Source organism: Miniopterus schreibersii (genome assembly GCF_964146895.1).
Source record: "Miniopterus schreibersii genome assembly, chromosome: 7".
In the NCBI taxonomy this organism is placed as follows: Eukaryota; Metazoa; Chordata; class Mammalia; order Chiroptera; family Miniopteridae; genus Miniopterus; species Miniopterus schreibersii.
Genome location: NC_138108.1, coordinates 80,147,795 through 80,163,636, shown reverse-complemented (window position 1 = coordinate 80,163,636; position 15,842 = coordinate 80,147,795). Strand labels below are relative to the sequence as shown.

Below are 15,842 nucleotides of genomic sequence, written 5' to 3'. Positions count from 1 at the left end.
CAAGCCTCCAGGGAACCTTGAGGTGTGAGACTGGCTGAAATCAAGTTGCTGGCAGGGGCTGCAGTTGTCTCAAGGTTCAGCTGGGGGTGGGTCTGCTTCCAAGCTCGCTCAGGAGCTGCTGGCAGGCCTCAGAAGATCCGCTGGCATGCTCATCCCGGTGGCCCCTGCAGAAGGCGGCCTGGTGATCACAGCCCCTCCCCCAGAGGGAGGTCCCCAGGCAGAGAGAAGCGGCAGGGGAGACAAAGCCAAGGTCGTCCTGTAACCAGCCCTGGGAGTGGCCTCTGTTCATTAAGAACAAGTCAGTAAGTCTAGTCCTTCCCAGAGCCGAGAGAATCATGCAGGGCGCGGACAGCAGAAGCCATGGGCCCTCTGAGAGCCCACCTGGAATATAAGATAAAGCCAATTCTTACATCATAGGACTGTGATAGCAACTGAGTTGCATAGTGTGTCTAGACTCCCTAGCACCTGTTAGGAAGCTAGTTAGCATTTTTCCTTTCTTTCCATACTGACTCAAGACCTACAGCTAGAAAGGGCCTCACCCCCAGAGTCATAAAAGCCAGGTGAATTCATGCAGTCACAGGACTTTTATAAAATTTTTAAGATTTCCTGTAATGGAGGTGAGTTAATAAGTTAGAAACATACTATTTTTCACGTGCAGAGATAAACGTTAAACCTCAATTCTCCTTATTTGAGGAAGAAAAATGTAAGCTGGCAATTTCTGTCTAATCGGTGAGGTGTTTGAGTACAGAGACTTGTTGGCCTCAGGTCAAAAATGCAGTTTTAATATAGTGCCGGCTCTGAGGCGCTTGGCTCTGAAGCGTCCAGGCATGGCCTGTGTACCAAGCACGTGCCAGCCATTAACCTTGTTGGTGGGTGAGGGTGGCTGGGCAGGGCTGCCAGCGACATGCCGCAGGAGGGGAATCATCAGCGCTGCAGAGCCTCTCAAAAAACCAGTGAGAGGAGCTTTTACAGTGCTCTGACCGAGTTCCTGAAGTTTGTCTCAGGAGTCTCCTGCTTGTGTCTTTTTCCCGTTTTGGAAAAGGTGAACTTCTTTAATTTTTCTTTGAAATGGATTAAGGTTTTGTGTCTGCTGGAATTTTTCTACATGGGGGATAAAAGACAGAGAAAAACAACCTAAGGAAACCAGCTTTCCTCTCCCTTACGGTGTTGAGAACACTTATTTCCCAGGCTCCTAAGATAATCTTGGCTCATGAAAACTGGAAAGTAAAGACCATTGTCCAAATACTTTTTTAGAGGCAATGGGGCTACCTTGACACATGGTACATCACTGAAAACAGAAAATAGCGCCACACTGTATTCACTGTATTAATTGGACAGGGAATCGAGCTATTTCAAGACTGTTTTTCAAAATAGCTCGGGTGTTCCTGACACCTAGGTGAAAACGAGAAGGTGATGTCTGGCTCGTGCACTCCTGCCCCGGAGCTCTGTGCCCTGTGCTCGGCTTTGCGGGTATTTTGGGCTTTCTGCACTGGAGACCAAGGAGAGGAATGCACGCTAAATGCATCCTCACAATAGAAGGGAACTGAATGTAGCTGTTCTGGGAGAGGATGTTCCAAAAAGCGAAGAACAACAGCGCGGTTGTATTTTTCTTTGTTTTTTATTTTTGTCACCTCCTTTCTTCAGAGCCTTATACATGTGCACATGAGGACAAGGCAAGGACACCATGTCACCAGGGTGACGTGGGAGTAGAACCAACTAGTGGCTTGCCAACATGCACAGCAGCAAACTGCGAATCAGAATTAAGCTAAAATGGCCAAGACGGTGTTCAACCTCAGGCCCCTCCTTTGGATTCCCACCTTCACGGTCTTAACGACGCATCTTGCTGCGGCCCACGTTCATGTTTTCATGTTGCCAGTTGCTTAAATAATTCAAATGCAGAGCAATCCGGCTTTAGATGAGAGATTTACAGACAAATGTTCAATAGGCTATTAATGAAAATAGGCTATTTTTGGTGAAAAACTGAGTTTTCCCAAAACAGCTCTGTTACTTGGTGATCCCCTCATTGTCGGATTCCTGCGTGAATCGGGGCCGGCCCCGGTGGAGAGCTCGTGGTCTGAGAGGCTGCGGTCGCCTTCAGCTCAGGCTGCTGTGCACTGCTGTGAAGCAAGTCGTACATATCTGCTTATCAGCACACACTTTGCACACACACACACACACACCATTTATTTAGTGCATGGGACATACTTTCTAAAGACCTTTTTAAAGGCTCAGTGTTGATTCCATGGTAAGAGTGTCACGTAAGCACTAAGGGAACTAAGTGACGTGAGGAACTAGGGAGAGTCTACCTGCTTCCAAAGCTTTGGCCGCTGTGGCACAGCCTTTCCCACTCTGTGGCCCCTGTGCCCTGACCCCGCGTGGAAGGTGGGGCCCCACAGGAGCAGGGAGAAAGCCTGCAAGGACTCCGAGCATGGCGAGCCTTGGCATCCCCTCAGGCCTCAGAACAGGCAAACCTTCAGCTAATGAGCCAACACCTGGTCTCCGGACTGCATGCATTTCTAATCTCAGTCCTCCAGTGCGTCTCCCCAGGTACTGTGTGCCTTGGGGCTCTACCTCTCAAGTCCACACCTGTTCATTGAACAACAGGGACCACGTTCTATTTCTTAATAAAGGAAATGGCTGCTGTTTTAAAGACTCTTTAAAAGATGCTTAGAATGGAGTCTGGTATTTTCCAAACCAACCTGAATTACTAAAAAAAGAGAAATTCTCTAAAGGTAAAGGAGACCACCTGCTTGGTTTCTTTAGAGAATCAGGACAAAGTGTTTTTAATTTTGTGTAAAACACTGTGAGCTAAAGAAAAAGCTGGCACTACTATAATTATTTTGCAAGTGATCTACATTTAAAGTTATTTTTATTTTTCTGATGGGAAAATGCTAGGGAATGAGACTAGGATGAAAGAGGTTTCAGTACTTTAAACTTGAAGTCTGCTTTTTCTACTGCAGCACTTCTCATAATGCAAACTCCCCACTGAGGGCAAGTCTGGGCCAGGAGCTTGCACTCCAGCGGCTGGCGGAGGCAGGGTGCAGAGCGGCTGAGGAGCTGTGCTCGGCACAGACACAGAATCCAAGTTCTGTTCTGTTCGACCTCATCACAAAAGGAGTGGGTCTGGAATGGCTGAAGCTCCCTTAGACGTCCACATAAGTTCTTAAAGAGAAATCTTGGGTCACCCTGTTTGTTATCTTCAAGGAAATCATTAACCCTAGAGTCTTCTTTTGAAAACCATGTAAGTGATCTAGATTAGGGTATTCATGGCCAAGCCCCTTGCCAAAGGCCATATTTTTCCACTTCCTAAATTGTGACCCATACAGAGTTAGGTGGCAAAGATTCAGATCTGACTTTTTTGTGTAACCTTCTTTAAATCACACTAAAATTGCCTCTCTCTCTCCCCCTCGTGTGTGTGTGTGTGTGTGTGTGTGTGTGTGTGTGTTGGTAAGGGGTTATCAGAATATGTAAGGCACTCAAGCTATATTAGCAGAAGTACTAGAGCTATTTTGTGTGGAGAGAAAACAAGACAGAGACATGATAAGGGTCCTTAAACATGGTACAAGCTTCCTCACAGATGAGGGTTTTTATGTGTCTATGTCACTGCAGGGCATGAAACAAGCACAATAAGACCAAACAGCAGAGAAACCACTTTTGGTTTTTATTAGAGAGAATTCCATTCAGAGCTCCCCAGCCTCAGACATGCTGCTCTGCTATCACTGGGGCGTCAGTCCCAGGGCGGAGTTTTCAGCACTTAGGAATGAGTCTTGGAACAACTTAGTACGCCCAGGAGATGGAAGAGGCGGTCTCCACACGGAGACCTCCCACCAGGCAGCTGATTATACCACGGCGAGAGCCAATCGCCGGGCACTGAACAGAATTCCTGGGCAAAAGGGAACACGACTGGCAAAGATCCAGAAACCCACCAGGTGCCATGGAAATTTTTTCAGTTGAAGCAAATGGCTTATTGAAGAGGCCATCTCAGCTCAGCCCATTTAATTCTAGGAGGAATGAGCAATCCTACCCATCATGTGTCTTCAACCGCATTATAATCTCTCAGTATCACTGTAGTTCCCTGAGTGGTGAGCGTTAGAGAGCAGGCTCTCCGAAGATGACAATTAAGCAGTCCATTCGAATCCATTGTTGATTCCCCATGCTTAGTAGACTGCTATGTCCAACTCGCTCTTTCTCTAGCTGGAGAGGTAAGGAAATTCTAACAACATTGCTTGATCAGCAGCCATAAAGGATATTTATGTGATGATTATTGTGTTTCAATTAAATAAGTCATTCTACAGCTATTGTCAACACTATCCCACTTATCATTTAGAATTTATCTCAATTGGTATTCTCTCAAGAAGCCTTCCCATAGCAGGTGAAATACCCTGTTGTCCAGTCTTCTAAATATTTTTCTTTGTAGCATTGAAACGAAGTATGTGTATATAGTTATGTATTAGTTTGCTAAGACCGGCATGACAAAATACTACAGATTAGGTGACTTAGAGATCTGTTTTCTCAGTTTTTGAGCATAGAATTCCAAGATCAAGGTGTCAGTAGGGTTGATTTCTTTTGAGGGCCTCTCTCTTAGCTTACCATCTTCCCTTGGTTCCTAATGTCCCCTTCTTGTAAGGACACTGAGCATATTGGATATGGGCCCACTCATATGACCTCATTTAACCTTAATTACCTCTTAAAGGTCCTGTCTCCAAATACAGGCACATTCTCTGCCTAGGTATTAATACGTCAGCATATGAGTTTAGAGGGAGCACAATTTGGCCCATAACAATGAATATTAATCGCATGTCTATCCATCTCCTCTCACCACTAGGTTGTACAGATCTGTGGGAAAAGGGACACTGCCTGCCTTGCTGACCACTCTGCCCAGGGCCTCATGTAGATCCTCACTTATAGCAGGCCTTCAATAGCTGTTTACCACATGAAGGAATTAACTAGTAGAATTGACCTCCAAAACATTTCTAAAAGAACATTTTAACGGTGAAAAAAGAATTAATGGTGATTTTTAACAAACATTCCTATTCCAACAAATATATGATGCAGAATGTGTCAAACCCAGGAATGTGCTCTATCCCAGGGAGGTATTCATTAGAGGCAGGCCAGCGGAGTTCGCGGAGCTGGGGAGGGCTGGGACGGCTGCGTGGTGAAGGACAGAAGTGCTCACACTGATTAATACTAGTGGCTAGATGGTTTTAGTCTAAAACCCTGCAGTTAACAGAGCTGCTCCCCAAATATTGCCCTTTTCATATAAGCCTTTTGTGTCTAGTCAGCACCTGCACATCAAGTAAACAACGATGACTTCCTGAACTTCATCTCTGCCTCAGTTATGTTCTCACCCATGTCTCTGTGCTTTAGCTAAGACGATGTTGATGAGAAAATCCCATTAGTGAGACTAAAAACTAGGTAGCCATGAGGCTGTGACTGTCACCACAAACTGTCCAGCCCAGCAGAGTCTGACTTTCAGAAGACCCAATATACGAGGCATACCACGTTATGGGAAGCTGAGAAATGCCATTGCCTGGGCTCCAAGATATCAAGCAAGGACGGGGCAGGTTTACCAAAGTAGTGGTACCCTGGGCATCTTTAGCTTTTTCAGGTCTGAGTCATGACCAAAAATCATTTTATTTAACTTACTCTTTGTTCTTCACTCACTGAAAAGAACAACAGAGGTATCTAGGTTTTTATTATTAAATCAGAATAATCCAGTAGTCAAATCTGCTATTGCCTCCTTTGGACTTTCACAGTTTCTACTTTAGGAATTCTTTCCTATGGTTCATCTGCCTCCATTTGATTCAGGAGGCCATGGAAGTTCTCCTCAGTGCTGGCGCTATACTCAAACCTGGGGATGGAGGTGTTGCCCCCCAGGAGCTCACACAGACTGCTTGGAGGGAGACAGGGGGCCGTGGTAATGCAATAGGGCTGTGCTCAGGATACTGGGGGAGCTCAGAGGGGAGGCACCAAGATGGGTGAGAAAGGGAAGTCTTCTCAGGGGTGAGAAAAACATCCTGGTTTTCAAAAATGAGTGTAATTTGGCCAACCAGAGAACAGACAGGTGCTCCCCAATTAGAGGAGAGAAATAGGAGGAGTTCTGGAAGGGTAAGACTCCACAGATGGCTAAGGATGCCTGGCTCACAGAGAGAAAGGCGAGCAGGCAAAAGACGGAGCAGAATTTTGGTCAAGGACACCGAATTTGGGCTATGTCCTGAAGGTTATAGAGAACTACCTGTCTCTGGGGTTGAGCAACGTTTCTGTCATGTAGATGTTTGAGCTGAGTGTTCACATCACCATCACTACCAACACAGACCTGTCTCATTTCCTGCCTCACCCTAGTGGACAGTAACCTCAGCTGTTTTGCTTTCATATGCTGAGCATAGGTTTTGAGGGTCCAGGTAACCTTGAGGTGTGAGCCCGGCTTTTACAACTAGGAAAGGTTTACCTGTGATTTATGGTCCATACCCCAGAGAGGGCTCTGCTGCTGACACCTGGCCCTGGAATTCCGCTGGGGTGATGCTCTGATCAATCAGTGAGCATGTGGAGAGGCAGAACGTGTCCTGTGGATGCTCTGGCGGGACACAAAACGTGCCTCAGACTATGACCCCAGGAACCTGCAATGGTACTGGGGAGATAAGACTTACAGGGATGAACTGTTAATTAATAGTCCAGGGCAGTAAATAATAGGAACTAAGTGTATATATCAAACAACAGATATTACAAGAATTTTGAAGGAGGAATCTGGGCTGGTCAAGGAAAATCCGCTTCATTCATTTTAGGTTTGTTAAGTTATTCATTCCACATTTCAGCACTTTCTACATGCCCTTTACTGTGCTAGGTGACCATGACGAAGTCCAGAAATATATACTCCTGTTTCTATAGTTTAAGAAAGGAAGCATTAGGACCAAGCCTGGGCATTGGAGGACGGGGAGAGGAGTTCAGACAGTGGAAGAACTGGGAGGGCCACATAAAGGGGAGAGAGGCTGGGAGTGGAAGCAGCAATTAGTTAAGTGCATTGAACTGGAGAATATTGAATACAGAAGCCTCACCAAGTAGAGAATTTGTGTAGGAATATCGGGAAATAAGATTGAGAGTACAGGCGGAGACTTGATTACAGAAGGCTAGATTGTCACGATAAGCAGTGTGAGTTTCCTTCCCCAGGCTCCATGACCCACTGGAGGGATATTGGCTGTGAAGTCGACAATAGCTGCTCTTTAGATAGTTCAATCTAACAAGGTCCCTGAAGCAGAAAGAGGTCAGAGGCTGGAAAGAGGAGCCCATCACAATAATTCACAGCTACACCAATAAAGGGTAGAATAAAAGTTGGAGAGGGAATTCAAGAAATGGTGTGAATTCAATCTCATGTATGTAGGAAAGGGTATATATATATATATATATATATATATATATATATATATATATTAATTGATGGACAAATGGTTTCCAAGAGAAACAGGACTCAGGATCTATATTATAGCATAATGGTACTAATAACTGATATGTTCTTTTATGATATAATTGACATTTTAAGACTGCCTTATTCAATTATTTATATAACCTCCACTCGGCTCTCTCAAAAATTGAAACTACCTTTGAACTATGAAATAAAGGTAGTCATGACAGGATATGGGGAAAAACAGCTGCGCTGGGTTTTCTGTGGAAGATAAAACCTAGAAACTTTCAAGTGAAGCTAGGCATTCCTGTCTCTATTTTACAGATGAGAAAGCAGGTATAGAGAGGTTAAGAAATTTGTCTAAATTGCTAGCAATTATAAGTGGCAGGGCCTTGAGTCAGAGGCAACAGGTGAATAAAGGCGTCAAAGAAAGGTGTCTCAGGTTATGTCCAGGGTTGGACGGAGAGTCCGGCCTAGGCCGCAGCTTTGCGTGCCCACGTGTCCTGTGACAACTGATGCTGAGACGTCCTGGGACAGCCACTCACTTCTCCAGGTTTTGTCTTCCAGCCATAAAGAGAGACACTGAACTAAGATGAAGGTTAAAATGAAAAAACCTGTTAGGAATGTGACTGAAAAAGAGAGAAGAAGAGCGAGAAAGAGAACAAGTGCCAACGCTCTGTAACCCCAGATTTATTCTTTTAATCCACTGGTCCCAAACCAAGGGGAGTTCTCCACTCCTACCCATCCCAGCCTCCCATTGCCCACCCACCAGGGAACTTTTGGTAATGTCTGGTGGCATTTTTGGTGCTGGGGACCGGGACCCATTATTAGCACATAGTGAGTCAAGGATTCCGCTAAACAATCTATGCCTCTTGGGATGCCCCACCACCCACAAATAGTCATCCGGCCCAAAGCATCCAGCGCCAGTGTTAAGAAACTCCGCTCTCAGGGAGAACCTTACTCCCAGAAGAGAGTTTAGGGCTTTAGAATATTACTTAACCACTCTGAGTCTCAGTTTCATCAAATGAGAAATGTAAATTGTTGTAAAGACCTCATCACAAAAAGAATTAAAAGGACAAATGTTCAATAGTATTATTTATCTAGCAAAATGAAATCAAAATAATAATTAGCTAGGATTCCAACATCAGTCCCAAGCAGGCATTCTGAGAAACAAATTTGAATAATGCCTAAATTTTTATTAGAATCTGGAAGGTCCACAAAAGGACAGGAACAGAGTTTGAAGGCAGCATTGCCAAAAGAAAGTTGCCTTATGAGACTGTAAACTGGGGCAACCACTTTGGAGACCCCTGGCAGTCCCTTGAAAGATTAAGGATGGAGTAAACATCTGACTCCGCAATTCCTCTCCCAGGTGCACCCTTAAGAGAGCTGGAAAGGTAGGGCCACGCAGAGGTGTGTACATAAAGGCTCATCGCAGCATTGTTCATAGTGCCTCCAAAGGGGAAACAGCTGGTGTCCATCGACCGGTCGGTGCACAGTGGAACCTGGTATATCCATGCACTGGGACATCACTCAGCCGTAAGAGTGTTCTCGCGCTCTACAACATGGATGGGCTTTGAAAATGTTATGCAAAGCAAAGGAAGCCAGTCACAAAAGGAAACTAAGTGAAATGTCCAAAATAGGCAGATCCATGGAGACAAAGTAGATTATTGATTAACTAAGGCTGGAGGTGGAGGAAGGATAGCTGCATGTTACAGCATTTCTCTTGGGGGTTACGAAATGTTTAAAAATTAGTTGTTGTGATGGTTTCCTAACTCTGACTATATTAAAAATCATTACATTGCACATCTAAAATAATGGATTGTATGGTGTGTGAATTTTATCTCCATAAAGCGGTTCCAAAAATAAGAAGGGAGGGAGGGAGGAAGGGAGAGAGAGAGAAAGAAAAAATGAATTCAAGGACAGAAGACAGAACTCTGCAGAGATATTTGCACATCAAAGTGATTCCCAGGGCGGCAGGGCTGACTTTGGAAGTGTGCAGAGAAGGAGCTCAGCCTGGGGGCCTGATATCTCCCCTCTAAATTTTGACTCAGCTTCCAAGTAGACATATGACCCTGGGCAGCTTCTCGGACTTTCTGCTTTAGCTTCTCCAACATGAGGACAATAAAACTTGGTCTCCAGGACTACTGGGAGAATTAGGAATTATGTATTTAAAGTGCTTGGCACATTGTAGGTATTTAGTACTGGTCCTGTGTACTATTAGCTCTTTTTTACCATTGGACTGTGTTTCTAAAGGTCATTTGCAAGTGCAGTTGCAACAATGAAACTGTCTTTTTTTTGGTCTTGGTTTTTCCGTGAGTAGGTGCAGAGCAGCCCACTCATCTAGGCTGGAAGCACCTTTTATACAAATTGCCTGGGATGAATCCTGGGCCTGGGAGCTTCTGCTTTATACAGTGAGAGCAAGAAGTGGAAAATAATGAAAACTTATTTCTTACTCTTATCTCAGCTTAAACAGTTAGCTAGTTTAAAAATAATAATTATAAAAGTTGTACATTTTCTTTTTAGAAACTGAAAATTCCAGTAATCTGTATAAGGAAAAACAATAATCTGTGATTCTCTCATTCAGTATCATTCCAGAATTTCTCTTTGTAGTAATTTTAACAAAATGAGATTTATACTACCTATGTTATTTAGCCAGGATATCACTAGCATTCTTGGACAATGATTTTTAATGACTACATTATATTCCATAGTATTAAATATTTGATTTAAGTAATGTGTTATTATTATTGAAAGTATTGGTAGCTGTGAAATTTTGCTATTATAAATAATGGTGTCATCAACTCTCTTCACCATAAATCTTGGCTGTGGCTCTGTTACTATTTTAGGATTAATTCTTCAGAATAAAATTCATGGGAAATGATGAATGACATTTTTTGGGACTTTGACACTTATTGGTATATTCCTTCCAGAAATAATGTACAAACTTATGCTACCACCAGCAAAGTAACAAGTTGCCTGCTTTCCTATTTGTCCACTAACTGGGAGTATAACTGGTTTTTATTATTTGCCTATCTGGGAGACGGCAAGGAATATTTACCATCACTTTAACCCTTAGAAGTTTTATGTTTGTCACCATCCAGCAGTCTTTCCAGAACCCAAGTCCTACCTTTGAAGCCCCAACTCCTAAGTCATGTAAGTGCTTAGCTCCACAACTACCCATCTCTTCTACCCCTGGAGGCTTTGCCCCTGTTCTCCTCAAAAACTTCTATTTTTTCAGAGCTATTCATTTCAGAGAGGTTTGGGGAGAAAAGCTATCTGATAGAATTGATTTTCCCTAATTTGTGAACAATAAATAGCACTTAAACCTGTACCTTCAAAAGAGTGTTCTCACAAACTAAACCCTGAGAACCTCCAGGGGTGCTATTTGGGGGCATTAACAGAACAAAGTGGACAGGAGTGCCAGGGAAAGGTGGGGTTTCAGAGGAAATACGCAGCGTGTTCCCTGTCAGCTCCTCTAAGCTAGTTTTGTTTTTTTCTAACTTCTTTTCTTCCTCTCCTGAAACCTCTAATACAGTAGTTCTCAACCGTGGCAGCACAATTGAATCTCTGGGGATCTTTGAAATGTGTTGAGGCCCGAGGCCACCCCAGCAGCCTGCATCAATTAGCCTGCCATGGGACCAGGGGCCTCTCTTTTCGGAAGCTGCCCATGTGATCCCTTTGTGTGGTCAGCATCAAGAACTGTTCTAATAATTCTCCTCTAAAGAGCTAAGATTTCCCACAGGCTCCCCCTGCAGGGACTATGCACCATGTAGCACAGAGCAAGAGATCGTATCAGATGGAAAAGCACACCAAAAAGATAAAAAAAAGAAAAGAAAAAAAAGCAGCAAAGCAAGCCCTCATTAAATGAGGATTCTAAAGATAAATCTGGAGGGCGAGGGAATTCTGATCAAGATGGGGGGGGGAGTCCCCCAGCCATATCAAAACTACAACTAAGCTACAGAACAACCATCATTCAGAACCACCTGGAATCTAGCTGAACAGAAGTCCTATAACTAAGGATATAAAGAAAAAGCCACCTTGAGACTGGTAGGAGGGGCGGAATCTAGGAACAGGCTGGGCCCATACCCAGCTGTGGTGGCTAAAAATGAGGGATATCTCGGATGCAGGGGGTTAACCCCTCAAGTAGTGAGGGGTCCCAGCCCCACACCAGGCCTCCCAGCCCAGGGTTCCAGAGCCAGGAAGGGAAGTCCCCACAACTTCTGGCTGTAAAACCAGCAGGGATTGTGGCTGAGTGAGACAGAGGCTTCTGGGGTCCCAGGCAGTTCCTCTCAAAGGGCCTGAGCACTGACTTACTAGGACTCACTCCATCTGAGCTCCAGCTCAGGGGAAGCACCTTGAAAGGCACCAGAGACATACAAGGAAGAACTGAATTTACTGCATCAGGTTGAGAGCTGGCAGGACAGCTTTCTCCTAGACAGAGTGCTGGCCAATTTTTTCTGAGCCTTCCCCTGACAGAGCCTGCAGGCACCGTATCTGAGTCTCCATAAACCTGGCTAGCATTGTGCCACCTACCCTGGTGACTCCCTAGGCCTCAACCCACCCGACATAAGGGCTCACCCAAGCTATTTCCAGTGGCTTTACCATATGAATAGGCTTGAGAATTTTCCAAAAATCTTTCAAACAAGCAGCATCTAGCCTCGGTGTGTATCTTGCCTCTTGCTAAGTGGCCCCCGGGCTGGCAGTAGTGGTAGCTGGCCCTGGTTTGCAACTTGGATTCTCCTGGGAACCTCCAAACCCAGCACAAATAGTAGCCATCTGCAAATTGCTCTTTAGCTCATTCTGGGTGGCCTCAGGCAGAACACAGACAGTGGCTGACCTTGGACTGTACCTCCCTGGAGGCCCCAGAGCCAGTGTACATGGTGGATAGCTTCAGACCACATGGAAACACCACCCAACAACCTCAACAGTGACACACTCAATGGGCACTGTAGCTCCACTGAAGTAAGTCCTGCTCAGTGGGGTGATATTCCACAATGCTCAATGCCAGTCCTTGCAGCCATTCAGCCTGGGGGTAAATCCCTCTCACTGATGTGCCAACATCAGTCAAGGCTCAACTACAACAGGACAGTATACACAACTCACTGTGTGGGGGGGGCACCTGGAGCACTCAGCTGGGGTGATCAGGGAGGCTGTGGTGCCAGGCCCTGCAGAACATCTACTACATAAGGCCACTGCAGGAGACGTAGCAGCTCTACTTAATACATAGAAACAAACACAGTGTGGCTTCCAAAATGAGGAGACAAAGAAAAATGTCCCAAATTAAAAAAAAAAAAAACAGAACAAAATTCTACAAAGAGAACTAAACGGAATGGAGACAAGCGATCTACTGGATGCAGAGTTCAAAACACTAGCATTAAGGATGCTCAGTGAGCTTAGGGGACAGAGGGACGGATTTAGTGAGAATGTTAACAAAGACATAGGTAATGAGAAAAGGAACTAGAACACATAAAAAAGAACCAGTCAAAAATGAATAATACATTAACTGAAATGAAAAATACATTACAGGTATCAACAGTGGAGTAGGTGAAGCACAGGATCAAACCAGATATTTAGAAGATAAGGAAGCAGAAAACTCCCAGTTAGAACAGCAACAAAGAAAAGAATCCAGAAAAATGAAGATCATTAAGGAGCTTCTGGAACCTTCAAGTGTGCCAACATTCATATCAAGAGGGTGCCAGAAAAAGAGAGGGAGCATAAAATTGAAAACCTATTTGAACAATAATGACAAAATCTTCCCTAACCTGGTGAAGGAACTGGACACGCAAGCCCAGGAAGCGCAGAGAGTCCCAAAAAAGGTGAACCCAAATAGGCCCACACCAAGACACATGCCAGAGATTACAGATAAAGAGAGGATTTTAAAAGCAGCAAGAGAAAAGCAATTAGTTACCTACAAGGGAGCTCCCATAAGACTGTAGCTGATTTTTCAACAGAAACATTTTGGGCCAGAAGGCACTGACAAGAAATATTCAGAGTGATGAAAAGCAGGGACCTAGAACCAGCAAAGCTGTCATTTAGAATTGAAAGACATATAAAGAACTTTCCAGGCAAGAACAGGCTAAAGGAGTTCATCACCACCAAACCAGTATTACATAAAATGTTCAAGGGTCTTCTTTAAGAAGAGGAAGATAAAATGAAAACAAGGATAATAAAATGATAAATACACATCTATCAACAATTTAATCTATACAAATGAAATAAATGAACAAGCTGAGCAGACACAGACTCATAGATACAGAGAACGCTTTGATAGTTGTCAGATAAGAGGGGGGCTGGGGGGACCTGTGAGAAAGTGACAGGATTAAGAAGTACAAATTGCTAGTTTTAGAATAGTCTCAGGGATGTAAAGGGCAGCATAGGGACTATAATCAAAAATGTTGTAATAACAATGTATGGTGTCAGATAGATATTAGTTTTATAGAGATGATCACTTGGTAAGTTATATAACTGTCTAATCACTGGGTTGTATACCCAAAACTAATATAATATTGTATGTCATCTGTAATTGAAAAATTAAAAAAAAAAATATTTAAAGTAAACAAATAAGAAAAAAAACAGAACTGGATAGTGATGTGGGAAGGGAAAGAGCCAGAATCGGAAGGCAAGGTATTGCTCTGGCCCTGCCCGCTCACTGAGCAGACTCTGCCCTTCGGCCTGGTCCATCTGTAAGGTAATTAGAGAACGCATCTGTAATTAGACGGACACTTCCTGTGGCCTCTGTGTGTACTTTCTTCCCTGCTGAACCTGATGCCAGCAGGGTGCTGGGCCCTTGGGGCCTATTTACACCCTATTTGTTGAACTCCTTCCTGACCTCCAGCCCAAACAGTCTATAGACTGTCTGAAAATGCAGCCTCATGTGTTATGCAGATGTATTTAAAGTACTATGCAAATGAAGTTAAAAAGTGAAGACCTGCAGCTGGCTATGTCCTCCATACCCCTGACGGAATTCAAATGTTCAACCCCAGGAAACACCTGACAGAGCCTCTACCTCATTAGTGGAATCCCTGTGGTTAGTGTCCAAACCCTGGCCTTGGGAGACGGTAGAGTGGCCAGGATGAGTAGCCTCTGGGTTCTCCCCTTTACCCCACAGGTGTTCAGGGCTTCAGGAAAGACTGCCAGGGAGCTGGCTGCAAACTCAGGAGGGGCCCTCCATCTGGGCTGTTCTGAGCAGATGGGGTGCACTGCCCATTGCCATGGAGCCGGGCCTGCAGCCTTGTGCTGTGCTCTCCCTGGGCTACTTCCACAGAGATCGGAGGGCTCGGGCACAAGTGAGTTGGTAGGTGCTCTGAGGAGCCCTGCAGACCTCTGCTCTCATTTTGAATGCATCATCCCCAGCTGGTTTCTCAGGGATGCTCCAGGAGGCTCTACCAAGTCTCATCTCTTCTACCTCCAGGAATTGCTCCTAATCCACCCCTTCCTGTCCATGTGCACTGTTGCTGCTCTGGCTGAGACCTCATCATTCTGCCCCTGTGGCTCTGTAAGCAACAGGTCCCGCCAGTCCTGCCCCCAGCCTTACCTCCTCTCAGCTCTTATCATCTGCAGCCAGAGTTTTTGAATGTGCACCTCCAGCCAGGTCACTCCCATGTTAAAGACCCCTCATGGACTCCCACTACCTAAAGCAGTGATTGTCATTCCTGGCTGCCCATTAGAATCACCTGGCAGGTAGGGGGAGCTTTTTGAAAATGCAAATACCTAGGCTCCATCCTCAGAGATTCTGATAGAATTGTCCTGGGTAAAGCACCTTCCAGAATCACGCGTCAAAGGACTTTGTTGAGACCGGGTCCTTAGCCCGATGTGCGAGGCCCTGGGTGAGTGGATCCTCCCACCTGCCTTCTGACTGTTCTGCCCTGATCCTCACTCCAAGCCTCCAAGTCTTCGTACAGGCTCTCTCTCCTGGAACTCTAGCTTATTTTTCAAAGCTTTCCTAAACTCTTACCCCCTCTTTCATGATGCCTCCGAGGATCCTCACATGGGGTTGGTTAGGTCTCCCTTCTCTCTTCTCTGCCCCACATTAACTGTGCCCCCAGAATTGCAAGTGTTGCTGTTTGCCAGCTTCCCTGCCTATGCTCCTTGCCTGACAGACTCAAAGGAGAGGGCTGTTATCCACCTTGCATGTGTCTCCTCACTTAACTGTGGCCTTCCGCAGGATGGAGACCATGTGATGTCAATGTCCACACTCGCCAGTACAGGGACCGTCCTGTAGTTGCTGTTTTGTCCATTTGGCTTAACAAACACTGTATTCTTAGGATGTTATAAACACTGTTCTGCATGCTGCTCTGTGAACTGGTATAATTCTCACAACAGCCTGTAAGTGTAACCATTGTCCTCATTGTGTAGGAGAGGAAACTGAGACAGAGTGAAGGAAGGCAACTTAGCACATAGCAGGGCAGAATATGTCTGAGTGTAGAAATGTGTGGCTCTCTGCTCT

General features: G+C 45.0%; 1 protein-coding gene across 3 annotated transcripts in view; it reads left to right on the top strand.

The window, feature by feature from the left end:
• Nucleotides 1-15,842, top strand: part of CNTNAP5 (contactin associated protein family member 5) — a gene marked incomplete at its 5' end in the record, with an annotated part of 726,412 nt that overhangs the window by 384,671 nt on the left and 325,899 nt on the right. The gene's annotated exons all lie outside the window — the stretch shown is intronic.